At 47.2% G+C, this 14,106-nt stretch overlaps 1 long non-coding RNA gene across 1 annotated transcript in view; it reads left to right on the top strand.

Annotated features, from left to right (window-relative positions):
* Positions 1-14,106, top strand: part of LOC137218232 (uncharacterized) — a 1,013,945-nt gene that overhangs the window by 279,724 nt on the left and 720,115 nt on the right. The gene's annotated exons all lie outside the window — the stretch shown is intronic.

Here is a 14,106-nt window from a genome sequence, read left to right as displayed (position 1 = left end):
GAAGACACTCATCTTTCTGGCTCCAGACACCAGGCTATAAGGAAGACTTGATTCTTGTTTTTCAGAGTTGTTTCAGCTATTCTAATTCCTTTGCCTTTCCAACTCAGATTCTTTAAAAGATAAATGCATATCCTGTTGTTGGTGCTGGCTTTTCTTTTCTTTATTATTATTATTTTTTAACTACCCTGGAAGTTCTACAAATGGCTATTTTCATTGAATAGTTCATTATCAACATCTTTCTAAGTCAGTACCTATAGATCTACCTCATTTAAAAAATATCAGTAATCCAAACACCAATTGATAATAATGCATTGTGGGGATGCACTAACCGGAATTTATTTACCTAAATTCTCTTAATGTCTATGTCTTTGAAATACTCTGTTTTTGTATTAAGTAAAGCTGATATCAATATTCTTATTACACATGTAATTTGCAGAGATGTTCCCCACACAGCCATTTGTTTTTGACTTTGCTTGTGGAATATGTAAATATCAATTTGTGGTCAAGTTTACCATTCATTTCTTTGATGGCTTCTGGACTTTTTAAAGAAATGTTTCACAAGGACTCCACTATGAAATCACAAATAAAAATTATTCATACATGTTTTCACCGAGTACATTCATTGTTTCAGTTTTTCATTCCACACAGTCCGAGTCGCCGCAATATCTCTAAGTCCGCCCTGGGAGCAGGGACCCGCCCGTGTGCTCGGGGATCCTTCCCTGCAGCCACCAGGCGACATGGTCCCAGCTCCCTCCCCCTTTCTGTCTGCTGCCGGAGTCGGGCCGCGTCGTACCGAGCCGGGGGCTAGCTCCGAGGCGGACGCCCCGGGACGAGCTCGGGCGTTTGGGCGGCCCGCGCTGCACCCTCGCCGGCCGGCCATCGGGATCCTTCCCGAGTCCGTTCTAGTCGTTTGCCGGGCGCTACATAGCGGCCGCTTTGAGATCGTCCCTTCCCTCCGTAGCTTCGGCGACTTTCGCGAGGGCTGTGACGCGGCCGCCAGGCGCGAGGCAGAGTTCCGGGAGGCGCTAATGCTGGCGGCGACTGTCCCGGTGGCGCCGAGGCGTGGGCGCTTCCTGCTGTAGCCGGAGATTGGCCGAGCAGAGTCATCTGGTGTGAGGCCGGCCTTGCGCTTCGGGGCTGTGGTTGGGGTGGTCCTGGTGGGTCTACCAGCACGCCCTGGTACCCCTCCGCCCGCAAGACTGAGCGTGGTTATAGGACACGGTGTCCGTGCCCGACGTCGTCCTCCACGTCCTGGTGGTCGTACTTTCTCAATTTTTCCGAGTCATCCGAAGGTGCGGAACGACACGGATGTACTCGAACGGCGCTTGGCTTTCCTCGGCCTCTCCGCTGGATCCCGAACTTATTCACCAACTTTTTATGTCTCTCGCCGGAGTGGAGCCGGCCCGGATGGAGAAACAAGGAGAAACAAGGAGCACTGGGAGGGCGACAGCGGGCCTCCTCTTCCTCCTGCCCGCGGGACCATGACGTCCGACCCACAGGCCGTCTGGCGGTGCGTCCTCGCCGCCTTGGGGACCCGGGTCCGTCCAGGTGCCGTCGCGGCAGTGGAGCTGCTCCCCGGCGACCACCTTCGTTTCTCCAGGTTCCACGCGAAGCGGTCACGGGGCTCCGTAGATGGGATTCCCTTCAGGTCAGGCTGCATATACAATGTTCCCGTCACCTGTTCTCCTCGGCGCAGCGCTTGTGTGTCGACAGCACACGCAGGTCCCCTCACCGCGGGGTACGACACGGAGTGTCGCGGGCGAATGGGTAGGACGCTCCAGACGGCGGCCGTCCCACTTGTGTCTCGGTGGTCGGAGCCCCTAACAAACGTTTGGGAAACGGGGTGCGGCCTGGGCCGTCCGCAGATGGTCCGGAGGAGCCACAAGCCCGTGCGCAATCCTGGTTGGAAGCGGTTGTCTGAGGCTCCCCCACGGAATAAGCCCTCTCTCTGGATCCTAGGAACTGTCTCTGGACCCGCGGTGGCCCACACCGGACCGAGCAACGCGACGGATGGCGGCCTGGGTGCGACCGAAGGAGTTAGGGCGGCGGCTGTACGCCTGCGCCCTTGCAGGACCCATGTTCGTCCCGCTGAGATTCGCACCACTGGAGCTTCACCTGGGGGCTCCTGCAGCAAGGTCGACCAGATGGCTTGGCAACGATATTGGGGACAAGAAAAATATGCATTGGATTAATGTTTTTTTTTTTCTTTCTTTCAGTATAAGACTCACAGTAGACTCACCACAATGTGGGCATTCATGAAATAAGAAATCCTGAGATTTTGGTAATGAAAATTACCATTGTTTTTGTTACTCAACACTAGTGTAATTATTACCACTGTTTGCAGTTAATTTTGAAAACACTGACTAAAGATTCTTTATCCCAAGAGTATTTGAAGATGTTGAAAGAGGGTTTCCAGAATACAGAATTTTCTATCTACGCCTGGGAGTCAGGGAACTCATCCCTCTAATCATGAAGTCCTGCCCCACCCCCTGCAGGACGCAATCTGGAAAGCCAGACACAAATCTGTGCAGCAACAGACCCCAAGTGTCAGTGCTTGCTCAGCGACTGAAAACTTCATTATTCATCCTTTGCATTCAGAGCAGAATGTAGGAAAGCCAAATATGTTGCCCTAGGCAGTCATGCGGGCTTCCCCTCTTCTTGTCCGCCGCCTCCAGCTTCCTCACATCACAACTTTCTTTTTTGCCACCAGAAAGCACTTCTGCGTGTGCTTGGGTCAGTGTAACGTGAGAGGCGGTGTCTGTGCCTCTCAGTCTGTAGCGCCGGCTCTGAACAAATAGTGCTTGTCTCGCTTGGGAGGTCTTTCCTCATGTCTACAGAGCTTAGTAGAGTGAGAATGAGAACAAACCAATAAACAAGCAACTCAGGATTATATATTTTTTGACGTTCTCTTATAAAAATCACACTTACTCATGATGATTTTTAAAGCGAGATAGATACACATATCATAAAATTCACCCTTTCATAAGTGTACAATTCAGTGATTTAGAGTTGACATAGAAAGTTGTACAACCATCATCAGTACTAATTGAGAACATTCCATCACCTCAGAAAGAAATCCACACCTCATTATACAGCCACTTCCCCTGCCCACTCTTCCCCATTAGCCTTCAGCAACCCCCTTTGTGCTTTTTGTCTATGGATTTCCCTGTACTGTATATTTCAAGTAATTGGAATTGCACAATTCTGGACAGCTCTGTCTGGCTTCTCACACTTAGTGTCATGTTGTGGCGTCTCATCCATGTTTTAGCCTGTGGTTCATTCGTCTGTTTCACTTAAGAATTTGCCACTCTAGGGCTTCCCTTGTGGAACAGTTTTTAAGAATCCCCCTGCCAATGCAGAGGACCCATGTTCGAGCCCTGGTTCGGGAAGATCCCACATGGTGCTGAGGGCCCATACACCACAATTACTGAGCCTGTACTCTAGAACCTGTGAACCACAACTACTGAAGCCTGCAAGCCTAGAGCCCATGCTCTGGAACAACGCAATGAGAAGCCCACGCATCACAATGAAGAGTAGCCCCCGCTCGCCGCAACTAGAGAAAGCTCGCACACAACCACAAAGAGCCAATGCAGCCAAAAATAAATAAATAAATAAATAAGAAATAAGAATTTGCCATTCTAGATCATTAAGATATACACACGGACACTTCCTATCATTTTAAAATGTGAAACATACAGAATATATAAATTCCATCATAACCATTTTATGCACACAGCTCCATGATATTATGTCAAATTTTCCTGCAGATTCGCAACTTGCTCCACCATCCTACAGCTTCCCCCAAGCCCCACGGACACGAGTGCAGACCTGTTGTATTTTCTCACAACCCCACAAATCACCCACCCCGACCAGGACTCCACCAATGGGTGCCTCGTGCTGGCGGCCAAAGAAGAGAACACCTGTGCAGGGAGCGGGGTAGTGTTGCACAATGGACAGAGAGACGAAAGGAGACAGAGGTGGCAAAAGCGTGATCCCCCGGAACCCACAGTCTCCCAATCAAGTACAGCCCATTTATCCTCAGAGTGGTGTGGTGTACGATGATGGCATCCAGGGGGGCACACTGCCAGTGAGGCTCCACTCCCCAGTGTGCTCTGAGCCCTGGGCTGCCCAGGCTCCTCTGAGTGGGCCATTTCTGTCACATCCTTCAGCCCTCTGTGGACCACACGCTCAGGCTGGGACTTTTGATTTCCCAGGAGACTGTGCACACTCAGGGTGTGTGGCCAGTTGCAAAAGGTCAGGACCAGCCAATAGCAAAGTCCTGTCCCCTGTATTTCAGTGCCGCCTTGACACCACCTGCCCTTCTGCTACTCACTCTTTCATTCCTCTATGAAAACATTCCACCACCATATTGCAAGCTGGGGTTACGGGGACAGCAGTGACAGGGGACAGCAAGAGTTGAGCGTCTTACAGTGAAATGCCAGGAACTCATCCAGGCTCCACCTCAGCCAGCATAACTGTCAGATTTACTTAGAGTTAGGAACAGAGGCCCCAAAGGCACTATTGACTTGAAGTAGGCCATGCAGAAAGCTTAGAACTGAGGTCTGGTGGCCGGTAAATCTACCAAGGAGAAACACTGATCCCCAGGTAATCATAATCAGGTTGGTTAAAGGCAAAGAGGGAGGAATGTGTCCTGGTGGGGGAGGGGTGAAAACTTCCTCTGTTTCTGCTTCCCCACTTCCCACTGCCCAGGGGCCCAGACACTGGGTCACGTCCTCCTCAACACCATGTGCTCCCATAATGTCTTCTCCTGGCTCAGGCACCACAGAAGGGCTCCTGCCTTTAAGGTTCTCAATACTGAGACGTAAAGCCATGAAATGTCTTCAAAGTGTAAACAAATTGAAATGAAAGATAACAGACCTCCAGACTACTGAAGTGGCAGAGGAGGTGAGGGTGAGTAACGTCCCTCGGCCTCCTGGTCCTTGAATGAGGGAGGAGGAGGAGGAGGAGGAGGAAACTGACCTTCGGTGAACTTGACTTACACATGGCCGGTGTTTAATCCTTTCACTGTTCAGTCATTTAGCCATCACCACACATTTACGAGCTCCTCTCTGAGGCTCGCCCAGTGTCCTCACAGAGTTCACAGGCTGGAGAGGTAATCAAAACATGATCACAGCCCTGGGGTGTTGCACATGGGGCCAAAGTCAGCAAGATTGGGTGGCCATCAGCATGTCTTCATTTATGAGGCAACATCTGAGCTGGGACTCGAAGGATGAGTTCTCCTCTCGCCAAAGTGGCACTGAGCAGGAAACACACAAGATGAATGAATAAGGGAATGAAGGAATAAATGGGCATGCCCCTAACACCACACAAGGACGGCATCCCACCAAGATGGTGGCTTGGGAACACAGGGTGCACTGGGGGAAGAGTGGGGAGATGCTGCAGCATGATACCTGCCTCACTCCTTTCATGGTCTTTGCTGCTGCAGTGACCTGTGCTCTACTGGCTCAGGGAGATATGTCTGTCCTCTGCTCTGGGATCCTGTAGCCCCTTACCAGCAGTGACCACATGTGGTGACCCATGTGTATTTGTCTGCCACATGAGGGCCTTTGCGATGAGGGAAATTTTGGTGTGCATCCCAGGACTAAAAAGAAAGAGAGGATGGTGCATAGTCCTGCAGCAGTGGGATCATGGTGCGGGCTGCTGGTGGGGGGGTGAGGCAACAGCCATTCCTGGAGCTTAGGGGGTGCGTTAGTGGCTTTCTTACCAAAGGGACTTCCAAGAAAAAAAATGCAACTCAGTTTGGGCTGCACTGACTTTGAGAAGCTTGGCGGACCTTTGGGCAGAGACCTCTGGAAGGAGCTGGACATAGAAGATGAAAGTGTGAGAGAGTGTCATGATCAGAACTCATGACCCAGACGAGATGGGAGGAGGTGGACTGGAAGGAGACTGAGGACACAGAGGAAGTTCATGAACTGGGGTCATCAAGGTGGAGACCCCTCAAGTAAATTCCACCGGCTGCTAGCTCCTCACAGAGTGCTGGGTCCAGGGAGGCCACTCAATAGACATGCACTGAGTTGACCCAAAGTCACCAAAGTTTTCACGTTGAGTCACTGGAATAGAATATGCTGAATTCAACAGATTGGTGGTGAGGCTTTTATGTTAATGAGCTAAGAAAGTGAAAGGAAGAATACAAATAAAAGCAAAATGCAGACTCAAGAGAAATCTAAGAATCCACACTAGTAACTAAAACTCTCAACATGCAGCCCACTGTGACCTCAGGGCCTTTGCACTTGCTGATCTCTCAGCCTGGAACACTCTGCCTTCTCCATTGTTGTTCACTGAACACACTCAGAAATTTGCTCAACCTTCCTTCCTGACTATTTCTCCCCAAGATACATATCACCATCGGACGTTGTGTCCATTTAATTTTTTTCTATCTCCCCCACAAGTCTGTCGCCTGCATGAGAATGGGGACTCCCTCCTTTTTCATCACCACTGCTGCACCTCAGTGTCTGGAACAGGCCTGGAACTCAGTGGGAGACAGCTCGGTATCAGCGAGCTTATGCCAGATGGAGAATAAAGGGTTTAGAGGACACTCGGCTGCAGGTCTTGGTGTCTTGTTCTGCATGTATCTCACTATTATAATAAAGAGTCAACATCAGGCCCAGGGAAAGCAGCTGCTCTGACTTGGGGAAAATCCTATTTATAACCCGCACCTCCCGCGCTGAAGTCATACGGGTGGACGTCAGGTCTCAGGCTCTCACGGCATCTCCCCTCTTCCCAACATCTCCTCGCATTTCCCTGAGAAGCCCCGGCTCAGGACATCCACCAAACCCTCCACTTGGTGGGGCTGGTGCTGAGCCATCAATATTTCTAGCTGAGAAAATGTTTTGTCTGTGCTGTGGAACATAGAAAACCCTCTCCTCCACCTTTGTCCCATCTGAGTCTCACCTTCCCCTCGGCTACACCCACACCTGGAGGGATTCTGAGTTTTTGTTCAGCAGGTGAGAACCCGCACATGGCAGGCGCTGAGGCTCTTCCAGCCATCACGATGCACCCGAACCTCCATGACAAATCCACAGGCTGTGTGAGCAGATGGGGTCCCCCCTGCGGACTTCCCCCGGGCTGGGCCTGTACCTTCTGCCTCCCCAAACCAGAACCAGAACCAGGACACTGGTCGTGGCTCTGAGTGGGGAAGGGTAGGAGGGGACAAGAGGGCCCAGTGCACTCTGATCCCAGTGAGGGTTACCAGCGGTGTAAGAGGGACAATGGGGCGGCTTGGCTTGCTTGGTGGCCCGGATCTAAGGCTGCTTACAAGCTGCAGCTGCACCTGCCAAAGATGTTGATGGTGACAAAGTGCTCCTGCGTGTGTAGGTGCCAGAGCCACTCACACAGCTCTCTTAGAACCAGCAGTTATAATAAACACCCGCATTGATTGGCAACAGGGGAAGGGCTGACTGTGATCCAGGAAACTCCCCCTAACCTCCAGGGCACATTCTGACAGGGTCTCTGAAGATGCTAAAAAGGTCTGCTTTGGCTAAGAAGACACTGGAGGATTTGAATACTGGTTTCTAAAGTACATTTTTGGTAACGTAGAAAACTGTATTATTTCAAAATTTAAAGCCTACGTTTTGCTTTTAGAACCAGATTACTTAGATGACTACTAAAATGTATAGTGCAGGCATAGATGAAAATAAAGGCTAAGTTGTTATAAACGGTTTTAACATCAATTTGTATTTTCCTATATTTTATATTATAGTATAAAACTGGTGTTTCTCTCTCTCTCTCTTTCTCTCTCTCTCTCTCTCTCTCTCTCCCCCTCTCCCTCTCCCCAGCTTTAAGATGTGTGTCACCATGTGGCAGGTGCCATTTCTCCTGCACCATGTTCACTTCATTGTGTAGGAGAAGTGACAACATTTGTTCACAAGAGTGTAAATGAGGAGCTGAGGCGCGCGCGGACTGGGACACTGCAATGTGGTGAAAGAAGGAAGGCACTAGGCCAGGGTGGATTTGCCCTGGCCTCTGGGCTCCTGCTTTGCCCACACACTTGGGGTGCCCTGGTTCACTCTTGACCCAGCAACAGGGGTCAAAAGGAGCAGTGCAGGCAGCCCTAGCCAACACCTTCCATATACTTCTCTCCATTTACATCATGGGCAAGGCGTTCCCTCAAAGATCTTCAAAGTTCTGGCCTCTTCTGATTTATTTCGTCTTCATTAATCTTCTTGCCAGTGATGTCACTAACTAAATTAGCTTATACATTATCAATATTAACATATATTACTGGAATATAAGTATTATTATAGTATTGCTATATTATATATTATTTATATATTATGTTTATATAGTTGTAATAAAGTAAATTAATCAATATAAATGAGTTAACATAATAATATGAATATATATTACATCTGAGAGTCAAGCCTTTGCCTACTGCGTGCTCAGCTCTGCCCACTGAGACACACTGTTTGCCTGTAAAAATGAAGTCTTGAGGGCAAAGTGAAATGTGTGGGGGAGGCGGGCAGAGAAGACCCAACCTGCAATCACAGTGAAGCCTCCACAACGGAATCCCTCAAGTGAAGCACGAAGTGAGCTCTGAAGACCAGCATGAACCGCACAGTCTTAGTGAGGGAAGTGCATGCCAAACTGCTCTCCCACCCCGTGCGCCCCGTCTGGAGTGGGGGTGAGGAAGCTTCCTCCAGGGATTTCTTCTCCTTCCCTGCTCTCAGTTTCCTCCCCTCCAGATGGTCGGATGTGCAGGACAGCTAAGGGCACTTCTGGCTTGCCCCGAGTGTGGGTGCTGGCACTCACTGGAGGATGTTAATCGTTTCTCACTTAAGTACAGGCAGTGAGTTGGTTTAAGTCATAACCTGCAAAAAATCAATTAACAGGACTAAATATGTACATAATTTGGGTGCGCATATTCCCATACACTCAATCTTCTATATGTTTACAATGAGAGGTTTCCAATTTTTACTCAGATTTTCAAACATTGGTGATTGGGAAATTTAGTTGCCATTTGGCTTCAAGACGGCAGACTGAACAGGGACTAAATGTAGACAAACATGTAAAATAACATAATTCAGTCAAAGCTGTCCAAGTGCTTTATAAATGTTAGTGTATAATCTTCCATACCAATGAGAAACGCCAGAAGAAATTCAAATAGAGACCTCATTTTGTTAAGGGAAATGGTGATGGTAAGAGGTGAAGTGAGGAAGCTGGCCCAGCGTGAGTGGTGGGACCAGGCAGTTCAGATGTTATGGAGGCAGCTGTGGTGGCAGCTCTGCCACGTCCACCCCGGGCTGGTCTTTCAGCGCCCAGACAGGCAACTGATGTAGGTAAACTCAGGGTAGGGTGATCAGCTGATCACTGGCCACTTCTTTAGCATCACATATGAGCAGGACCCTGAGAGATGGAAGGTGTACAAATTAGAACCTGTGTCACTCAGACTGGTGGATCGTGGTGGCTGGAGGAGCCCCAGCGCCTGCCGCAAGTGGGTTCTCACCTGCTGGTCCTCCACTGCACTCAGGCTGGCCAAGTGCAGTGTGGGTCCCGGAACAACTGTGAGGGTCACATATGTTTCAGAGGCCCACCTCCCACCCCGGAGGTCTGGGCAAGCCTTCACCATGGCTGCATCACAGCTCAAATTTGCCGTCTGCCTGATCCTGCTTCCTCCCTGCCTGCCACAAAGGCTGACATTTAATACACAGTCCTGCCTGTCCAGATCCATACCAATCTCTGCCTTCAGAGAAACTAACTTGTGATGGGTGGGAGTGGGAGAGACAATGTGAGAGGGATTTTGGATGCAACAAGAACGCCCTCGTGGGCCAGGAGGAGAACACATAGTGTCCAGCCTGGGTGGCAGTACAGGTGCTGGAAGGTCACAGTGATGGGACAGCTCCAGCTACTGTTCTCAATGATGCCCCCAACACAGGGCCCCCGCAAGGCTCAAGGTTTTCACGATGAAAATTAACTCATATATATGAGTGAGTTGCACTAAGACTTTTCAGTGAGGGAGCTGGAGTATTGATAGAAAGACCACACTGGGGTTTACTGATACAGAGTCAGACACCTTCTAAACAGGGTCTTGAAATAAGAGGAGATGACCTCCATGAAGCTACTTCAGTTCTGCCACGTTTCAAGGATCAGGGGTCAGTAACACATGATGAAAATATAATTTCTATGCTCAGCTACTGAACTCTTGAAAATATAACTTCTGAGTTTTCTCCATGCTATAGAGGAGGTGTTTTCAAAAGATGTCTCCTCAGCGTGCCCCCCAAAGTTCAATGCAGCACTATTGACAATAGCCAGGTCATGGAAGCAAACTAAATGCCCATCAACAACAAATGGATAAAGAAGGTGTGGTACATATATACAATGGAGTATTACCCAGCCATAAAAAGGAACGAAATTGGGTCATTTGTAGAGATGTGGATGGATCTAGAAACTGTCATACAGACTCAAGTAAGTCAGAAAGAGAAAAACAAATATTGTATATTAATGCATATATGTGGAATCTAGAAAAATGGTACAGATGAACCGGTTTGCAAGGCAGAAACACAGACACAGATGTAAGAACAAATGTATGGACACCAAGGGGGGAAAGCGGGGCTGGGGAGAAGGTGGTGGGATGAACTGGGAGATTGGGATTGACATATATATACACTAATATGTATAAAATAGATAACTACGAAGAACCTGCTGTATATTAAAAAAAAAGTGCCTCCTCAGATATGGGCTTCAGGTGAACAGGTGCAAAGCAGAGATTGTTCCTGTGCCAACAAATTCTTGAGAGCACAGGGAGAGTGGCCAAAATCAGTGACATAATAAAACAGTTCTATAAAGTAAGAATAAAAGAAATCAACTCCATGTAGCAGTGTCCCACCCTCTCAGCTTATGTGTTCGTATTCAAGGGAAAAAAAAATCTGCTTCTACAATAGTTATTGAAATTCAAACCTTGGATTTTACCAGGCTGAAAAAAAAGTTTTGGAACCGGATTTTGTTTTCTAAAATGTTATTTTGCTTTCATTTTTGCCTGGAACAACTTCACGAGTGGCTATGTCTGGGAGGGTATGAATTAACCAGTACATTCTGGAATGAGGATCCTCTTCCTTCTCAGAGCACTTGAACTGGCCATTGTAATGCGTGAACCCAGAGGGGCCAAAACAAGCCTCAGTGAAACGTTTTGTTTAAAATAACAGCAACAGCAAGCCTTCCTAGAAATACTGTTCTGTGTAGTAGAATTTTCCCCAGGCTACAGAGGCTGAGCCACATGGTCTGCATCTCAAAGCATGATGCATCCAGGGCTGGGGTCTGGGAGCTGCCTTCAGGCCTGGGCCCAACCTCTCAGGAACCCGGTGACTAAAGCCAATGTATTGTAAAACCTACAATAAAAACGCACAAGCCCCCAAATGTGCACAACGTAACGTTTTCAATGCCAACCTCAGTTTCCTGTGAATTATTTGTGAACAGATTTAAAAGCTGTGTTGGGGATGGCAGCAAAGAAAAAAGAGGATATTGGCCATAAAATTTGTTCTAAAAGACATGTATTCAAACTAAATAAAAAATCTCTCCAATCTTTGGGAAAACATTTACTAATTTACAGGCATTGTCCTAAAGTTAGAAAATCCCTTACGGTTTGGGGATTGTTTGGGAAGATGAAGCAACAACGGTGTGAAGCTTTAAGAGCCAGTTCAGGGCCCATGTCAGCTGAGGTCGTCCTGCCCGTGAGCGTCTGGAACAGGATTGAGCGGGCAAGGGGTCAGGTTCAGGGGCGCGTTTACTGGCTGACTTAATTCTCTCCCCTCATCCCTGCTGAGCCACAGCCCCTGTCACCCCTTCGTGGTGTCAGGTAGAAGATGTCTCTTTCTTGTGGGAGGGGAGGCTCCTTATTCTCAGACACAGAACAGCAGCCACTGGTGCTCCGTCTGCAAAAGTCCCATGTTATGAACTCACTTTTAATACTGTGTTTTATCATTAATGTGCTGGATATTTTTATTTAATTCATCTGAAAACTGATTATCACCACAAAAATTTTATTTTTGCCTGCGCTGCATGGCTTTTGGGATCCCAACCAGGTGTAGAACCCAGTCACCACAGTGAAAGCCCGGCATCCTAACCCCTAGGCCACCAGGGAACGCCCATCACCACCAAGTTTAATAACAGAATTAGGTGCACCAGATACAGCCTAAAGTTCAACCTAAATTTTACAGTGAAGTTTTTGCCTGAAAGTTGTAAGGAATTTGAAACAAGACTAGGCTTTGTAAAGGCACCACAAAATATGCTTGTTGACTGGGCTTTATTAACTTTAAATAAAATTTATACACAAAAAATTAGACACAATTATTTACATAGTGATCAGCATAATAAGTGAGGGATAGAAATAAAATATGAAACTGGATATGCTTACAACAGTGTTACCTGATTCTGGAAAGCTTTTTGGCACAGTTATTATACAGCAATGGAAAAACCAAAAGAAAGAAAAAAGGAAATGGTGGTATTTCAAAGTCTTACTGTTACATGAGAACAGCAAGTTGCAAAGCAACAGGAATTATTTATTTAACAGAACTGAAAATGAATCTACGTTATTTGTGTGTAAATGTAGATTTGAAAAAAAATATTTAAAGTTTGGGGAAATTATACAAATAAACATCACACACCTTGACAGGGATGAAAGGGAAATGTGTTTGGTTATTTTGGGGGGTTTTTTGGGCCCTGCAACACGGCTATACGCTGGGGTCTTACTCCCCCAGCGCCCTTGGCAGTGAAAGTACGAGTCCTAACCACGGGACCACAGGGGAATTATTTCCCTAAAGTAGGGTAAATTTGAATTAAAATGTCCACTGTTTGTATTAAAACACAACAACAGTAACTGTGCCTGTGGCATTATAAAACTAGCTTGTTGTAAAGGCTAGCCAATACATTTCGGAGTCAAGCAACAGGTAGGTTTATTCTGTGGATGAGAATGCATCTTAATGTAAGGATTAAACACAGAACACACACGAAGCGCAATTAACGAAACCCTGGCTGCACACTGTTTTCTACTCTAGTCACTAGACCTTTTCTTGAGCACTCGCTGGGCTTAAGTCAGCCTGGAAATCAGTTAGTTGCCCAAGGCAAGTCAGAATTTATGTCAGACTCATAGAAAAGACGGATGAGTTTATTAGTTTGGCTACTACGGTCTGTCAGTGGAAGAAAAGGTACATTTTAGTCTCAAAACTCTTTGGGGCCTGTTCTGTCAGGGATAGCTACATGAAAAACAAACAACCCAAACCAATATTAAAAAGCACCGTTTTAGCATACCTGGTGACTTCTGCCAATTTAGAGATTTCTCTTTTTCTGCCATGTGTCCAATGCCATATAAAATAAAGGAGGCCGAGTGGGCAGCAGGCAACGCCCCCGCGGCGCTGAGCAGCCGGGCATCCGTGCTGGCAGCCGCAGCTCAGGGTGCCCTGGGCTTCGGTCCTGACCAAGAGTGAGAGAGCCAAGGAGCATTTCTGCTCTGGGTGCCTAAAGGCATTTTATTCCTGGATAATCTGGATCTACAGAAAGCAAGGGATGGCCTTATATTGTTTTCTACATCACCCACAATTTTAAATAATTTGCAAATTTCTTATTTTTTGCAACCAGAGAGTTGGCATTCTGGGGACAGAGTATAAATATAACTACATAACTCAGTGTAAATAGAGTATAATTAGAGAGACATGTGAGTCTAACTTACCTTGATATCCTAGATACTCTCGCTCTCAGTAGACAAGGTTCAGACTATATACACTGGGCATTTCTACGGATTGAACAGCAAGTGGCAAGTTTAGTCCATTAAAAAAAACAAAACTCAAACAAACAAATCCTTCAGTTCCCTACTGTTTTATTTGTTTGGTTTTTAAGCAGCTGGCCACACTTGCCACGGAAGCATAAATATTTTTATGTACTAGTGCATTAAGTACAAGCACATTAGCTTGGAGGGATAGTTTTTGAAGAGCACAAAGCCATCTAAAATCATGTCTATGAAATATTTACAATTAACCACAGAAACAGGCTCTGCCATCTAAAAATATACTTGAGACCAGCCCTGAAATTTTTCTCCTGTGATCCTGTTCAGACAGACAGACTTGATAAGTTCGGTTTTCTTATGTAGAAAAAGAAACT

The sequence above is a fragment of the Pseudorca crassidens genome, unplaced genomic scaffold, assembly GCF_039906515.1.
Source record: "Pseudorca crassidens isolate mPseCra1 unplaced genomic scaffold, mPseCra1.hap1 Scaffold_64, whole genome shotgun sequence".
In the NCBI taxonomy this organism is placed as follows: Eukaryota; Metazoa; Chordata; class Mammalia; order Artiodactyla; family Delphinidae; genus Pseudorca; species Pseudorca crassidens.
Note: the sequence above shows the minus strand (reverse complement) of the source record. Positions and strands in the feature narration are given on the sequence as shown.